The sequence below is a fragment of the Sylvia atricapilla genome, chromosome 1, assembly GCF_009819655.1.
Source record: "Sylvia atricapilla isolate bSylAtr1 chromosome 1, bSylAtr1.pri, whole genome shotgun sequence".
In the NCBI taxonomy this organism is placed as follows: domain Eukaryota; kingdom Metazoa; phylum Chordata; class Aves; order Passeriformes; family Sylviidae; genus Sylvia; species Sylvia atricapilla.
The window spans coordinates 12,725,742-12,733,846 of NC_089140.1; the positions used below are offsets into that span (position 1 = coordinate 12,725,742).

The window sequence follows — 8,105 nt, forward strand, 5'->3', positions numbered from 1 at the left end:
GGTAAGAGAGGTTATACCAGACTAGCACTTTCTGCCAGCCTGATTGACCACTGCACACTAGACAAACCCAGCATTTTCTATAATCTGATCTCTCCTGTTCTTAGAGCCAGCTTCAGTGAATGCAGTACCATGGAGGTGCAGGACTCCAAGTCACCAGTCCTTTGCAGGGCTCTTCCTCAGATGCCACAGCCTGTCCTGGCCGTGCAAAAGGCCACACACTAAAGGGTACTGACAGAATAATTGTCAAGGTAACCCTTTGCATCCTGTTTATATCCATATTTGCCAAGAGTGCAAGGGGGCTCAGTGGATGAGTTAAAGTGTACCCATTTCAAATAGAAAGGAGAGCCTTGTGAGCTGTCAAGAAATGTGAAATATTTATGATCTAGAGCTCATGAAAGAATTGCATGTTAGGCTCAGTCAAAATCTCATGGGGTTTTCACAACACTCACCCAACCCCAACAGCTATTGCAGATAACAAACATTTAATGATCATTCAGGTCCATCTCTTACATAGCACATCTCCTGGCTAAATTTCAAAAACTTAACAAATCAGTGGTGGTTTTAGAAGTGAAAGTTATTTTTCAGTTCTGCTTTTGAAACAAACAAACAAAGTGACTTTGTTTTTCGCTTCTATTAGAAGTAAACTGTTTGAATTTAAACCTTTTGATCTGAAGAATAGGGGCATAAGTGAGGCATACATGCCCAAAATTGTTGGCACAGCCTTACTCACCTGAGTTCCTCACTGGGTGGCTTGGCAATAAAACATACTACCCTTTTTGACAGGCCTTAGCACACATTTTCCTCGGTAGCCACACTTTGGTTTTTATGGGCCTTTGTGGCAGACCTTTCCTGGCCATCATATTCACTAGCAGAGTTATTTCTGCAGGAACCTTTCCTGTCTGACACTCAAGAACTCCTACACTACTGTCTTAAAAGAAAGTAATAGATAAGATATAATTCACACTTCTCCATTCACAAATACCCACCTATGAAACAGCTTTTGAAGAAATAGAGAGATTCTGTATTTGCATGACTAAGGTCCTGCAAGAGGGAACCCTGCCATTTGATGCTAATGGAGAAGAAAAGCTGACCCAAAATGTAATTCTGCATTTAAACAAGAAGTTTCATTTCATTCTGTATGTTCTTTGGAGTCAAAGTCTGTCAAGGCACCATCCTGGCTTCCTGGTGTCTAAAAGCAAAAATGAATGCTTACTAAATTTGGTAGCAAGAGCAATGTTACCTGTAAATTTTAGTTATGCTCTATGCGAGCTCCCTGGAAAATAGCAAAGAGCATCACAAGTCGCACAAAGAACATTGGAAGCTCTTTACCTAATACCTAAAACAAAGTTCCAGAATAAAGCTGAAAATAAAACAGAGAGTCATAGAATATCATGATCAAGAGAGGACCCACAAGGATCCCAAAATCCAAATACTGACTTTGCACAAGACAACTCCAAAATTCATATCATCTCCCTAAAAGCAGTGTCCAAAATCTTCTTGAACTCTGCCAGGTTTAGTTTCCCTGAAGAGTCCCTTCCAGTGTCCAACCACCCTCTGAGTGGAGAGCCTTTTCCTGATAGCCAAACTAAATCTCCTGACTCAGCTTCATGATGTTCCCCCTGGTGCTGCCACTGGTCACCAGAGAGATCAGTGTCTGTCCTTCCTCTTCTCCTTGTAAGGAAGCTCTAAATTTCAGTGAGGTCTCAGTCTCCTCTCCAGGATGAACAGACCAAGTGACCTCAGGCATTCCCTTAATCCTTCCCCTCAGGGCCTCCACAATCTTTGTAGCCAGTCTTTGGATGCGTTCTAATAGCTTTATATTCTTCCTGTATTGTGGCACAGAAAACTGCTCCCAGCACTCGAGGTGAAGCTGCCCCAGCCCAGAGCAGAGCAGGACAATCCTCTCCTTTGCCCAGTGATGCTGTGCCTGATGTCCCCAGGACAGAGTTGGCCCTCCTGGCTGCCAGGGTACGGCTGACTCATGTTCAACTTGCCATCAGTGAGGACTCTGAGATGACTTTCCACAGGGCTGCTCTCCAGCCTGTCGTTCCCCAGTCTGTGCAGATGTCCAGAATCTTCCAAGTGCAGAATCTGGCATTTTTCCTTGTTAAACTTCACACAGTTGATGATTTGTATCCTCTGAAACACGATGACAAAATATTTGTCATCCACAATATTCTCGTGTGACAGTACACATTCAAAAAGATGAAGTTCACATGGTGATTTTCCAGGCAGTAGGTGCCTGTTTTCACTCATATGTATCTTCCCTCTGTGTCATAAAACAGAGGCATCACAAAGCACTGTGATTGTCTATAGACTGTTTCATTTCAACAGCAAGACAGACGCCACAGGTTTGTCCTATTCTGGAGAAAAATTGCTAACAAAATATGATCAGTGAATGATTATTATGGCAAGTCCTGTGACTGGAAACTGTATACAGAATATAAACTGTCAAACACTTGCCCGCTAGAGTGATAGTAAAAAGGGTTTTCAAATTATATTTAAGCATATTATCATTTCCAAAACTGTAGAAAATACCTCTATTTAATTAGTCCATTGATAGCATTTGAGATTTTTTTGTTTTGTGGATTTATTTCCACAAGTAAGTGGAAAACTTTCAATATTTTAGGGCCTATTTTTCAGTTAAATACATTCTACCTCTATTCAAGAAGTGTTAATGCATGGAATTTGAAGGACAACATGAAATCTCATCAAGAGAAGTGGTTGTCATATAGATTTCTACTCATTTAAACTATCATTGTTGCACAAAACTTCAAGTTAATCACTGAACTTTCTCTTCACTGGCTAACCCCAAAACACTAGAATAAAACATAAATAAGTGAAAGATATCATTTCCCCACAGAGTGTCTTAAATAACTGGGGTGACATGTTGATCTCTTTTGTTTCTCTCTCTTTTTCTCATTTCCTTGGTTAAAGATATAATACTCAACAGAGGAAAAAAAGGAAGGCAAAGAAAAAAGTGTGTTAAGATTACACTTGGCATTTTAAATACAACAAAAGGTACCTATAGGGACGCTTTATTGTACAGTCAAGTAAACTCCAGCTGGCAGCCCTGTGATCACTTCTTCAGTAGGCAAAAAGGACTCAGCTCTAACCTGGCTACACGCTGGTTCTCACCAGCAGAAAAACTACTTCCTTAGGAATTGCATTTACAATTATCTCCTGCCTTTCAAAGAAAACTTTGAAAGAAAAATATGAATAAACTTTCTTGAGTGTTTTTTTTCTCCCCTTTTCTGTCTTTTTTTCCTTTTTATTTTTTCACATTAAATAAACAAGCTGTTTATCTGTTTTTGTTAGAGCTAAAGTAAAACCTTTTGTCAGAGATGAAAACTTCTACAGGGTAACTTGAAAATCTTCTGGGTTTATTGGTTCTCCTATTATGTTCACACTAAAGAGACCAAAATATGTTAAATATGACCCTCTGCCTGGAGAGAAAGGACCCACTGCATACATGGAGTACAGAGAATATGCACTGACGAAACTTTGATCACTTCTTTAAATGTGATATTATGGGGAGAAATCTCAGTCTGAAGGAAATGGGATTTTTGTCATTGGCTTCAAATGGAAGAAGCCATTACTATCAGATAGCAATTTCTACATCTGTTGGGTAACTTTTTTCAAGATCCACATTTGACAGAACAAGCATAACTGAATGCTAGAAAATATTTAAAACTTTTAAGATTATCATGAGAGCTTTTCTTTTTCAGAGTGTTCTCTTTTAAATTTTGTGGTGGAAAATCATTAGATTAAAATTAATTTTAATTTAAATTAAATTAAAAACTTAATTTTGGAAATCTGCATCAGCCTTACATGAAATGTCCAATATTGTCTGTATTTTCTTCTGACTTCTCCCTTTTTCTTTATTGATTTTCATCTTTATTTTCTTTTAAAATCTAAACAATACAAAAATAAAAATAAAAAATGAAAAGGAGGAGGAGAGGGAGAGGAGAAGAATGACAATTATTTGGGAAGACACATGACTTTTTACCATATTCTATCTCTTGCATTCAAAGACAAGACAGAGACAAATGATATCGCTTCAAAACTACAAAAATTCCACTTTTTTGTGTGTGTTTTGCTACATTGCTTTCAAAAGAAACCACTGTCTTTTAAAGGCTAATTTAATTTTTATGTTGTTTCTGTTATGAAATTATCTTCTTCATTTCTAAGTCCATTCTATTAACCAATTTCTCAGAAACTTATAAAAAATTCCACTCTAGATTCTCCTTCATGTAGAAAGGCAAAACACAGCAGACTGACAACAACAATCTGTGCAAGACTAAGCAGCATATGGTCTTCAGCAAAAAAGGACCATAAATAAGTTAAAAAAATTTTTTACTGTGGCTTATACATTCGACAAACTGTAGGCAGCAAACCGAACTGCAGACAGCTATTCAGCAATTTCTTTTCAGTGACATGTTTCTCCAGGTGGCTGAATTCTTAATTTTCAGTTTTGAACTCAATTTTCAGTCAGCTAATTAATCTGCTCTTTCAGCCTTCTCCAAGTTCATCAGTCTTAAAACTTCATAAAATTGACTCAATTTGTTTTGCCATAATTTCTTGAGCAATCAATGTTCTATGTTCAATATTCTATGGGTTTATACAAAAAAAGGTTTCTCAAAATCTGAAATCTCCATTTATATGGTCTTGAGAAAAGAGTTAACTGTTAAAAAGACAAGCTCAAAGCTTGAGGGGAACTGGCTGAGCCTTTCTTTTTTCTCTTCACAGCAATTCTTGTTACCTTATAATCTCATTGAATAATTTTTATGTAAAAATGTACCAATGGAAATATGAAACATGAGGGGTGGTGTTACACAGAGGTTTTCTGTCAAAATGTTCACTGTTATATACAAGAATCCAAACAATAAAAAGGCATACAAAATTACATTTTTGGTTCATGAAGGCGCTTCCATCCTCAGGAACAGAGATTTGTAGAAAGAAAACCATACAGATATGAAAGATTTTCTAAAAAAAAAAAATTCTCAATTTTATCCAATACAAATTTGTCACCTGTATACTTGCTTTGTGCACACACTTGAGCAATGAGCAGAGAAAACTTCAAGTCCTTACACTTCATTATTCATGCCATACATTATCTGCATGACATAAAAAGAGATATTCTTTGATATAGTGAAACAGAGAGTTTACTACAGATCCTACCAGAGTCCTGGCACAAAATACTTTTGTCAGTTAAGAAAGTTTCTAAAAATGTCATCAAAAAGAATGGCACAGGAAAATATCTGAAAAATTTAACATCTGTACTTGAGGATATCATTAATCAGGGGTGAAGGTTTACTTTTGAAAATCTTTTCATCTAGCATATCTTTTAAAGACCTGTAAACATCTGTAAACACCTGCCTACCTTCAGGGGATTCAATACCCCATGGATCTTCACTCTTTCCTCCTGAGTTCCATCTAGCAACAGGGCTGAAGCTATATTTGGTTCTAAAAGCACTCCCAGTTGTTAAGTGTATCTGTGTCACTCCTTCAAAGGTGGGTAGAGGAGCCTTAGTGGAACCAGGTAAGACAGAAAGAGTTCCCATAACACAGTGTATACATACAGTGATGACAAGAACCTCATCAGAGCTGATCACAGAGCCCAGGACCTGAGTTATGCTGTGTTAGGGGCTGGCTGAGCCACCTCAAGCCTTCTGCAAACATCTTCTTCCTTACCCTTCCTCACTACAGCATGCACTCCTCCCTTCTTTCCTCTTATTGATAGATAACCCCCTGTAAAATATCTGAATCCTTTCTTAAGTTACTTGCACCTAAGTAAATCTGAATTCTTTCTTAAACTTCTTACACCTTTAAAATGTCAAATCCCAGAAAACACAGTCCCATTCACTCATCATGCTGTTTCAATATCAAGGGTGACTGCAGCAAATATTCTGAGTGGTGCCTTAACCATTGGGGTACCTGTTACACCACAGAACCCTAAAAATTCCCCATAGTACCCCAAGAGCCACAGAAATATAAAGGTTTGAAGTAAATTTGATTCAGTATTATCTCCTTAGACACCTTCTCTTCTAGATTTGAATTCCTTTCATTTGGTTTGTTTAATAAACACCCACAGAGAAGCCTTTCTATATATAACTACCTGAAGTTTGAAACTATGAATGAAGTGAAAGCCATAATAATGTACTGTGAAAATTCACCTCAATGTAAAAAAATAGTTGCAAATTATTATCAAATGAAGCCCATTATACTGCTGTTGAAGAACACAGGAGAATGGAAGCCAGCATGTGACACGGGCAGCTGTGCACACAGATGCACTATCCTATTCCAAAAGCTGGAAAACAGCCCAGAAATATAATACCTTAGGTTTCAAAACTTCAGTGAATTGAGTATTTTGACTTATAGGGTTTTTTTTATCATTTCATATTTATATAAATATTTAACAATACTCAAAATAACTTGATAATAACATTAACTTGAATAACTAAGTAAAATTAAGCATTCATTTTGCCTAGACACTTTCATAATATCTCTTTAGACAATCTTAGTCTTTCAGGACCAAAACCAGTTAAGAAAAATATTATCCTAAAACAGAGCTTTTAATATCCAAATGTATTATTCAGTTCAGCCACCTTGAGATAACTAGAAAGATATCCTATACGTGGAGATTTTCATAACCAAAATCATACTCTGCAATATTTTCCTATTTAGAGTTCTTTTATCTTTCATGTAGTTGGAAAGACTTAACTACACAGTCAGTCTTTGATAGAGATATGTAATGTGTTAGATGACTTACTGGCAGTTCTTTAGCTACAGAGGTAAGAATTATTTATCCTTTAACCATACACAGGGCTTTTTGCCTTTTATCAGACAGGTAGTAATAAAACTAGAAAAAAAAAAAAAAAAAGCCGTTGAGATATCAAGAGTGTTTCCCACTCATTACTCCCAGTTGATAACCTCCAAGTGGGGAGAAAAAGTAGTCATATTGTACACAAAAACCTTCACTTTTGTCTTCCTGGCACATCACAGGTCCATGCAGAAAACCACAGCCCATTCAGCTGAAATCTACCATTCTACCATCTGGAGTATAAATCTCTCTGTTTCTGGACTTCCCACAATCACATGCTGATTTCCCAACAGAATGGTTCCTGCACAGGTATGGTTCTCAGCAAAATTAAAAAATAAGAAATATGTTGTGCTCCCTGCTTTCAGACAGCTCTGCGTTGTCAGGGTCACATATCACCACTCCCCTGGGGCTCCCAGAATCTCCAGGAGGGCTGGGAGAGGGGCAGAACTCAGATGGTGGGGTCAGAGCCAGCAACTCCCAGTGGTACAGATTTATCAGCTGCAGGAAGGGCACATCTGTGCTTCCACCACCTGCAGTCCCAGGGAAGAGCAAAGGGAGCCAGCACCCAGGGAGCTGGTGCACTTCTGCTGGGGAGAAGAAGTGCAAGAGCTGACCTGGCCCCTGAGCCTGCAGGGCTGGAGCCATGGATGGCCCAGGCTGCTGCAAACACACACCTGCCCAGAGCTGCGCTGGTTCCACTGCTCCAATTGCTGCAGTTCAGCTCACAACAGGTAAGAGCTGTTTGCTCTGTGCTCCCATGTCAGGATCAGACAAGCCTTTAGGAATGATACTTGGAAAATGTTTTTTTCCACTCTGTCTTTTGCTCAGTCCAGCACTTAGAACAGAACATACACCTTCAATGGGATTTGTTCAGTGTCATCAGTGTTCATTTATGCTAAAGGGCCTCTATAAACCTCTCCTCTACGTTTAGGAAGTTCAAGGTTTTTTTTCCTAAAACCATCTGACAACAATACTTGGGACATATATACAGTAAATTAAACAAAACCCTTTAATATCTGTCTCTCAGAAGTTAAGGCTGTGCCTTCAGTTTCACAGCTACATCTCTGCAGCCACTTTGGAAAACAAAATTTTCCTTGACTTTGCCTTTTTTATCCTTTTATGTGTGAAATCAGTACTCATAAAACAGCAACCCTCTAGATAGAAAGCCTTGGCAAATATAACTGTTCCACATATGCAACTTGTGTAATAACTCCATGTGAGGTCTGAAACTGAGGGAAATAATGGAACTATCTCCAAAATAATTAACATTGATTAAAATAAA

At 38.0% G+C, this 8,105-nt stretch overlaps 1 long non-coding RNA gene across 1 annotated transcript; it reads right to left on the reverse strand.

The window, feature by feature from the left end:
* Positions 1–1,946: 1,946 nt before the first annotated feature.
* LOC136363383 (uncharacterized) lies at positions 1,947–4,992 on the reverse strand. The gene is made up of 3 exons (XR_010743985.1): positions 4,802–4,992; positions 3,832–3,914; positions 1,947–2,139 (listed from the first exon to the last, which is right to left on the reverse strand). It is a non-coding gene; the product is annotated as an uncharacterized lncRNA (long non-coding RNA).
* Between the last annotated feature and the right edge of the window lie 3,113 nt (positions 4,993–8,105).